Genomic DNA, 9812 nt, shown 5'->3' on the forward strand with positions numbered 1-9812 from the left:
CCGCTGTCCGTGTCGTTCACCCCCGGCAGGCTGGATGCTGACGCGCCGCTGCTGTCGCCGATCATGTCCCCATCCATGCTTCTATTATGAGGAACAGCAGCAGCAGCAGCCGGCGACGTCCCGGTTTGTCCCCCGGGAGTGTCCCCGTTCCAAGCTGTCTGTCCTCCCGCCGCCGAGTCCTCCCGACGAATGTCTGTGAAACATTTAAAAAAATAAATGTCCCGATTTTCAACCGACCACTGCCAAAAGACTGTCCCGCTGTTCTTCTCACCACAGTTAAAATATAGCCAAATTCATGTCACCATATGTGACTGTCTATAGGCCTATAAAGCACTTCATGTCGGCAGGAGTCCCTCATCCTGTTCAATGCTCCGGAACAGTCCGGAATCCGGATGGAAAGCCACACAAAAAAAAGTCGAACATAGCAGATCTAGGTCAACTATTTTCGAATGTCCAAAGTAGGAAATATCCTATTGTCTAAAATGGTAAAAAGAGAGAGGAGGAAAATGTGGTTTAATAAGTCCAGTTATTGCTGGTCCACAGAACTCCTATAATATATGGACCAGTGCTATGCAAGCAGAGTGCTGCTATAACCTACTTCCATCTGCTCTCTGCTTCTTGGCACGCTGGCAGCGCACTGTGTGTGCCCAACAACACTGATGAAGCGTGCGTAATGCTCGGGCTGAGGGGGGCACGTTGACATCACTGCCCTGCCTCAGCCAATGGTTGGAAGATGTATAGGACTCTTTTTTTTAATTGTATTTATGTATTTGTTTTGCTTTTACTTAGCTTTACTTGCTTTAAGTTTATCATATATATTTTTGAATAGGCTACTACAGCCTATACTTACTTACAGTAGACTATAGTATAGGTCTACTACTCAAGTAGGTCTACTACTCAATAGGCCTACTGCGGTTGAGTTCTTTGTCCCACTGACCAGAGCCAAAATGTCTCCCATTGCTCAAAACAAGGCAACATTCATTCAGCTCATTCGTGGTACACGTGACTATACTCAAGTAAGAAATCTGAGTTTTTACAACATGAAAAAGTTTAATCTGCAACACAATTTGCATTTCATGCGTTATGTACCAGTGTATTACAAAAATCACACCCTTGTGAAGTGAGTGGTCCGTGTGGGGGTCCCCGGAAGTTCCAGACCCGCTCGAACGCGGCCAGGGTGCCGGCCCGGTTCCGGCGAGCCGCCCAGCATCTGAAAGGGTGGAGAAATGACAGTTACCGTGTGGGGGTCTCCGGTTGTGAAAACCAACCAAACGCTATTTTCGTGCTCGGACAGACCCAGCCAGACAGGGACCCATGCAGGCAGAGACCCAGGCACCAGGGACACATAGCTGTCTATAGGTTGCACCACTCAAAAATAGCAGTACCTATAAGGCCTGTCACAATTATTACATAATTGCCAATCGTTTTAGTTTTAAAAAGTGGTTAAATGTCTGAGAGTATATACATTAAGATGAATCCAAAATATTAAAAGAGAATTTCAGAGTAGAAGGCTTTCTTATACCTTTATTTGTAGTAAACCAAAGAGGTCCAGGTGTTATTTTGTGCAAAAGCGCATTATTGGCTATTTCCCCTACCATAAGCCCTCAATTAATTGAATTGGGTTGTTGTGCTAATTTGCTTATTTCCATCGCTCAAAAATCATTTTTTTTGTATCCTCTCTTCATAATGTAAATAGTATCCCAAGCGGCACACTTTACTACTTATTTCCATGGAAATAAGCGAATTTGCACAAAAACCCAACCTCCATTGAGGGCTTATATTAGGGGAAATAGCCAATAATGCACTTTTGCACAAAATAACACCTGGACCACTTGGGGGGACGTAACAACTCAGCTTGGTGGGGGTCCCTGCTTCACCTCTTTCTCAGCTTGGTGGGGGTCCCTGCTTCACCTCTTTCTCAGCTTGGTGGGGGTCCCTGCTTCACCTCTTTCTCAGCTTGGTGGGGGTCCCTGCTTCACCTCTTTCTCAGCTAGGGGCCTGAAAAGCATTTAAGACCACTAGGAACTAAACTAAAGTTAAAAAAAGGAGAATTACATATGCTGTCCACTTTGCACACCCACAGACCTCATCCTCAGAGTTTGTTTTTAGAACATCTTGTTGCCTGGACATGTTCTTCTGAACATACAAACAAACAAACAAAAACACATTATCAGTGGAGGGAGGGGCGTGGCACCGTGTGAAACCGGCAACCCAGACATGGTGTCCCGTGGCCGTGGGGGCCTTTTGAGAGCTGTGAGCAGTGGTGTAAAGTGAAGAGAGGAGAGTCCGCACACAGGTTTGCTCCAAGGTGTTTGCTTTTTATTCAATACACCATAAATATGACACAACGTTTCGGCCGTGAACGGCCTTCATCAGGTGATCACCTGATGAAGTTGTGTCATTTATGGTGTATTGAATAAAAAGCAAACACCTTGGAGCAAACCTGTGTGCGGACTCTCCTCTCTTCACTGTATGTACCTTAGGAACATGAACAGGAACTGGATGTGCGCTAGCCACCTACCTTTTTATACCAGTGGTGTAAAGTAACATGTAAGTAAAGTAGGAACTTTGACATAGGCCTATTTCAACTTTACCAAAAAGTACCAAAAATTTCCAATTTTTGGTACTTTTACTTCAACTACTCCGCTACAATTATTTGAGCACTTTAGTTACTATAGTTACTTTGTAGATTTTGATTATGATCATACAAAATATACATTTGCACTTCAGCCCTACTGTATATACATTTCGGCCATTTGAAAATAGCCGATCTACAAGCAATGTGTCGCAAAATAACCTACCGGTAGATAATAATCTACAAGCTCATAACACGTTGCGTTGCAACACATTGTGAGCTTAGATCTGTTTTATATTGAATATTTTCAAAATATTTGTATGCATTTGAAAACGTGTGCTAATGGGACAATCTGAATAAGTACTTTCTACTTAAAGTACATTTGACGCCAACACATTTGTACATTCTGGAGTTTTACTCGTAACAGAGTATAAGTAAAAAAAAATGGGAGTACTTTTGTCACCACTGGCTGCGAGTTGAGCTCATAGGAGCGCTACAGTGTTTCCATTGACCTGGCAGGGAGGCTAAATAAAGAATACGTGTTCTTTATGTAAGAACACGGGCCTGCTCAGCAAGAATGAGACATAGACACAGACAGACACAGACAGACAGACACACACACACACACACACACACACACACACACACACACACACACACACACACACACACACACACACACAACTTGTGAGCACGTCAACATCAACAACAAGAACGATGATTTTATGGGTCCAACCCTCTTTAACATAATACATCAATGAATTGGCAAAAACACTATAGGACAAGTCAACAAGACCAGGCACCCCGCTGGCAGACACAGACTGTCAAATGCCTAGTGTTTGCAGATGATCTGTCTCCTACTTGATTGATTGATTATTAAATATTAACAGTTTGCAGAATAATTACAGAAAAGAGGATTTAAAAACCCAAGAAACCACTAAGGATTGTTTCCATTGGGGTCATCCATTTTCAATTCATCAGAACATCTAATGGAAAACAATTATACAGTACTATGCAAAACATTCAAATCATATAAACGGTTAGAAATCAAAAGTACAAATATTATGTACAGTAAGTGTACAGTAAGGGGCTTTGACTTTATTCTTATACTGTAAGTTGCTGTACTCTGTCGTCTACCCTAAGCCATCCCAACCTATCAAATTAGTAGGGGTAAGGTGCATGAGTTGTAGGAGTCAGGCCAAGTAGCCTGACCAGTTTGTTTCATGGGGCCTTGTTTTTAGGGCCTTTGAGGTGCTGTGGTACCATGAGGTGCATGCACAGTCGAAGAAACCTTGAATGAGGCCTACTGTTAGAGTATTCTTACTGACCAGTGAGGAGATTCTGTACAAAAATCCTGTTCTTTGATTGACGTTTTTGATACATTAGTTATTTAGTTGCCATTTTATCACTAGAAAGATTTGTCTCTTAAGATGGAACCCACGTAGGTAATTTCATATTTTCTTGTGACCCACTTTAAAGCAGTCAGATTTTTATTTGACCTTCAGTTTTACCCAGGTGTAATGATAGTGTGTTATCAGTGAGCCAGTTCACTGAGTTCTACTACTGAGTTCAGAGCTTTGGGATTTTTTCAACCTGCACTGTCCGAGAACAGCAGAGCCAAGTCATTCGCAAACAAGAACAAATTGCAGTCACAAGTTGATGTCATGTCGTTATATATATTATGAACAGTAAAGTCCCTAGTATGCTTATTTGCGGAACGTCACTAAAACACCAAGCTGATACTCTGCACGCAGAACTCTGCAAATCCATCCTTCGCACCCAACGGAAAACAACAAACAATGCTTGCAGGGCAGAATTAGGATGATACCCACTCATAATCAAAGTAAAGAAGACCACCTAAAAGAAAGTAACCCAAAGACACGCTCCATAACATGTAGGCCTCATAGAGAAAACCTATAAGGATGTCCTTAGCTGGTCCAGGGACACTGCATGTGCATAAACGCAAGCACAACTACCAGACGGAAAACCCATTGGATATAACCAGATTATAAGTAAACAAAAAGAAAGCTACGTGACAACTGGAAAGAGACAACCAAAAACCAAAGCAAAATGGAATGCTATCTATCACTAATTAATATGAGAATATACATTGGCTGAATAGATGAGCATGTTAAACGATCCAAAATGGAATGCCGTTGTTAAGGGCCAAGGCCAAAAGAGAAATAAAAAGATTGCCGATCTACAGTGCATGACACCAGCATGCAAGTAATTTTAAATCATGGTATAACTCTAATCCGAACTCCTAAAACGTACCGCAACCAGGAACTAGTCCTAATTGTAAGCGTAAGTCTTCAGATCTGGTTTAACAATTACAAACAAGCATTTCTCTTAGGAAAGTAGGAAAACATTCCTCATAAATTGTCTATTTTTCAAAACATACTACATAGGCCATACTGTCTGTATCTCTCTCACACACTCTCTCTCTCTCTCTCTCTCTCACACACACACACACACACACACACACACACACACACACACACACACACACACACACACACACACACACACACACACACACACACACGCACACAAATTGTATTACAGAGAACACATCACACCACTGTTGTTCAGTAATGTAATGTACAGCTGGGTATGACCCTGATTTTGACGACTTTAGTTTTAGTCATATTTTAGTATGTATCAAAAGTTTTAGTCTAGTTTAAGCCGACTAAATATCGTAAGATTATAGTCAACTAAATCCAGTTGATTTTGTCGACAAAAATGTATTTCGGTGGGCCTTGATGGCGTCGTAATGCCAGATTATACACTTGGTTGCATGCTGAAAATAGCCGATCTATTTGTATAGTCACTTTGTGACTGTGATTTTCTGTGAAAGCTACAAATAAACTTTCACAGAAATCTCTAATTAAATGTGTAACAGAAATATGTTGGGAGCTCAAATCGAATGGCCCCATCAGAGTTATTTAGAGTGTCCGGGACAGTCCTGTAAATATTGTGCTGAATTCCTCACCCTCCAATTTATATATTGGAAGATGTCAAATCAGTGAAAATGCAGGACCACAATGGAAACAAGCCTCAGTGCTTTCTTGGGGTTTTTCATAATCCTCTTAGCAGACCTTGTATTGAACTGTGCTTTCCTGTGCTTATTCTACAAACTGTTAATACAGTTTTCAATCAATCAAACAAACAAATTGACCCAGGAGTGCAGTATTGTATTAAATACATTCCACAGTCACAGCATTCCTCTGTGGTATAGTTTATTGTGCTTTTGATCGATTGATGGAATGCTTAACCCCTTTTGGCACGTTATGCTTTAGTTTAGCTATTGAAAAATAGCAGATCTATAAGCTCATAGCGCTACGAGCTTGTAGGTCTGCTATTTTGGAAAAATAGCAAGCAAAAAAACGACTGACATACAAACATAGCTTTTTCAGAAAACTGTCAGGATGTAGAAGACATTTTTAGAATCTGATCTCAGGTCAAAATGGGTTAACACATGCCAATACAATACATGGTAAGGCGGGTCTAACCTAGAACATTGGTGGGATTCATAATCACACGTCAGGCCATTCCAGTAGAATGTGAGGTTTCCCATGTTTGTTCTAGATTTGGGGAGAACAACCAGGTCATGGCCACTCCCTCTGGTGTTGTGGCTTTGGGACGGTGACAATCACTTTTTTGAAGTAATAGTAGACAGATATGAGGGCGCTGTCTCTTAAGTTTGAGCATCTGGGAAAAAAACAGACCCATTGATACAGCCCACTGGTCTATGCTGTGCACACGCTGCAAAGCCAATCCATTCACAACGCCATTTTAAAGGAGCGATTACTTCAAAGGACTCAGGGTCATTTGCGTGCCCTTTTGTCCACGCTGCTGCTAAACGGATGACACACTTCTGGCTCGATGTCCTGCGTGCGTATTGCGTAATGGCCATGGGCAGTGGCTGACCCTAAAGGTCACAGCTGAGTCTGAACTCTCAACCAGGCTGAAAAGAGACAGGTGCATGTTTTTCTCTGATGATCTCTTTTGGAGAAATGTGAATCCTTAGGCTATGTTACAATTTAGGCATTTAGTAGACAATCTTATCGAGTGCGACTTACAATAAGCAAGGTAAAAACGTACATCGAATGCAGAGAGACGGTGTAGTGCCTCAAGAAACTATGATCGTTGTAGCCTACTGTAAACCAAGAATCAATCAATTTCCCTTCAAGGATAATTAATAAAGTATGTCTCATCTCATCAAACCTTTGATCAGACTAAACCAGTGGTTCCCAAACATTTCAGGGCGAGAGATTAGATGTTTAACCCAAACCAGGGAAAATAGCAGATCAAGAACACATTGCGTTGTGTTGCGAGATTGTAGATCAGCAATTTTCATTCCAATTCAAAAATTGGTTTAAAATTATGGAAAATATATTTCCTAGTGGGAATGTTTTTTGAAAATGTTTTGAAATAATAATTAAAAACTAAATGTAGGAAACAAAACATAAAGGGACCCATGGAAATGTGTCTGTGACCTACAAATGGGTCCCGAGTCCAGACCCACTGTTTGGGAACCACTGAACTGTAAAAGATATACGGTACTAACCTAGCCTACATTCTACAATTTACAATTACAATTCAATGAAAGTACCGTCTGTCATTTAAACAAGTGGCCCAAATCAGAATTGTGGCATATCTAGAAATAGTTTTTTCATCAACAGCAAATAAAAATTGATTTGTTTTTACATCCAGATACCCCGTCCAGGACAGGCTTCAGACGCGCCTCCTCAGGAGACTTGGCTCAGATCTGAACCTCCTCAGGAGACTTGGCTCAGATCTGAACCTACTCAGGAGACTTGGCTCAGATCTGATCCCATTTGAATTGGCGTTAGGAACCCGTAGCGAGCGCATTGCCCTTGCTGACATCGACCCCAGGCAGAGTTCAAACCCACAACATTCCGCATGAAAGGCATATGCTCTAACCACTAACTACACTATAGCCCCCAACAGCAAATAATAAAATACATATATGTAAACTGATTGATACAAATCAGACTTGTAATGTACCACATTCCTAGGCTGAAATGTGATCCAATAATTTGTCATAATCAGACAAATGTTTCTCCAGGAGTGTGCAAATGGAACCAAATGGACCCTATACAGTATATGTCATATTAGGGGTCCTTGGCTTGAAATAAAAAATAAAGTCTGAAAACCTAGCCTGGGTTATGTCCCGCAGTACCCTGCAAAGGAACCGAACCGTGGACTGTCACTATCTAGTATCTACAGGCACACAGTACACACTGGACTTATTTGCATTTGTTTTATGGGCTTTGGCAAGCAGACGAAAATACATTGTGATTTATTGTTTATGTTGACCGGCTGAGGGGGGCGATACAGTAAATCGCCTTTCATTTCAAGTCGAGCTGACGTTCATGCCGCCATTGTTGTGACACATGTCATTATTATAAGTAAATTAGAAGTATTTCATTGGATATATCTATTAGACACAGAGCACATAGGGTAATGAGAGCATGACATGTACTTGGGTCATGAGCGCGCGTGTGTGTGTGTGTGTGGGGGGAGGGGGGAATGAGAGAGATATAGTACAGTGTGTGCTTTCTTTGTTAGGTTTTGTGTATTGGAGCTGTGTGTGTGCATGGGGCTGGGAGCTGATGGGTGTAGATTTACTGTGTGTGTGTGTGTGTGTGTGTCAACTTGCCTTGCGATGCAGTCTCTGAATAACGGCCCTCATTCATCATTCTGTCCTTATTGCCTTGCCTCAAGCACGCACACACTCGTTTGCCATACTTGAGCTTTTGAACCGTAAAGCTGAAAAATAGATGAGGGGTACCATCTCTGGCGGTAAAAAACTATATGTGACTCTTTTTGATACAGAGACAGTCATGGCGGCAAGACATAAGGTCCCTGCACACAGAGCGCGTTTTTCAGAAAACAGAATGAAAAACTCAGTTGGTTTTCCGAAAAACGCGCCCAGTGTGCCTTAACTTTTCAGAAAAAAACGTTTTTTTAATCCAAAATGAGTCAATAGCACAAGCAGTCTCTTCACATAGTAGAGCATGTCTGAAATAAATGTCAGAGGTGAAATTGACAAATATGAAATAAATGCTTAAACATGTAGGTGTAATGTTACTGTTAGAGTCCACAGAAGTGAACATTTCAAGCCTGTTTTCTCAACTCACTGTTTTCTGCAAGACATTACTCTATAAGCCATATCTCCATAACTGGTGGGTCAAACTGAACAACCAATGTCAATTTGAAGATTTGTCTGAGAGGCTAAATCTCATCAAATGGTGGTCGATCCGTGCATGGCTCAAATGCCAAATAAACAATGGGCCTTGATATGGAAAAGGTTGAAAACTGCTGGCGTAGATCGCCAATTTGTGGAACAGTTTAACAATGTCCTTGACATCAAAATATTTGAGAACCACTGGTACGGAGCTTAAACAGTTCAGCTCTACTAGTCTGGCATCATGGACAGAGTAAGACACAAACCTGAATTATTTCGCTCTGGCTTCCTGAATTCCTGTGGTGAGTGGTTTCAAGGTCCATTATTTATTTGGCATTTAGCCTCTCAGACCCAAAACGAAAGAATATTTTGTTGTCGTTGGATAAACTTTTGTCCACAATTCCATGCTGTATTGATGTGGTACTCTAGGAGAGATAGCAGGTGTAGTGATGTGCAGGAGTGGGGATTGAACCCCAGTCTCCTACTCGCCAGACCGACACAAAACCTATCGTGCCAATAGGGCTGAGCCCGATTGGCAGGGCTGTTGTGGGCTTGGCTGGGTGCTACAAAGGCAAATGTTAATCGACATAATTGTTTTACATTCTCTAATTTCGTAGACTTCTTGTAAATTAAGTAATGCAGATGTTTAATAATTGAACTCCAAATAATTTAACCAAATGGACTTGCTTTCATTGTACGCTCTCAAGAGTTAAATATCTACTGTATAAGGGTTTGATTACAAACGCCATCATTTAGCTGGGGACCACCTGGAACGCCCTCAAGGACCCCTGGTGGTCCCCGGACCACTGGTTGAGAACCACTGCTATACCCTGTTGTGATGAATAGCCAATATACAAGCAGATTTACAAGCTCACAATGCCTCGCATAGTTATGCTTTGTGAGCTTGTAGACTTGCTATTTTCGGCACGGATTGGAGCAACGGTGCACCCAGGGGGTCGACCAACCCTCTAGACCATTTTAATATAGGATAATGACATTCTCAAAATAGGAGTGCTATAAATG

This window comes from Protomyctophum bolini (genome assembly GCF_963924005.1).
Source record: "Protomyctophum bolini genome assembly, chromosome: 18".
In the NCBI taxonomy this organism is placed as follows: Eukaryota; Metazoa; Chordata; class Actinopteri; order Myctophiformes; family Myctophidae; genus Protomyctophum; species Protomyctophum bolini.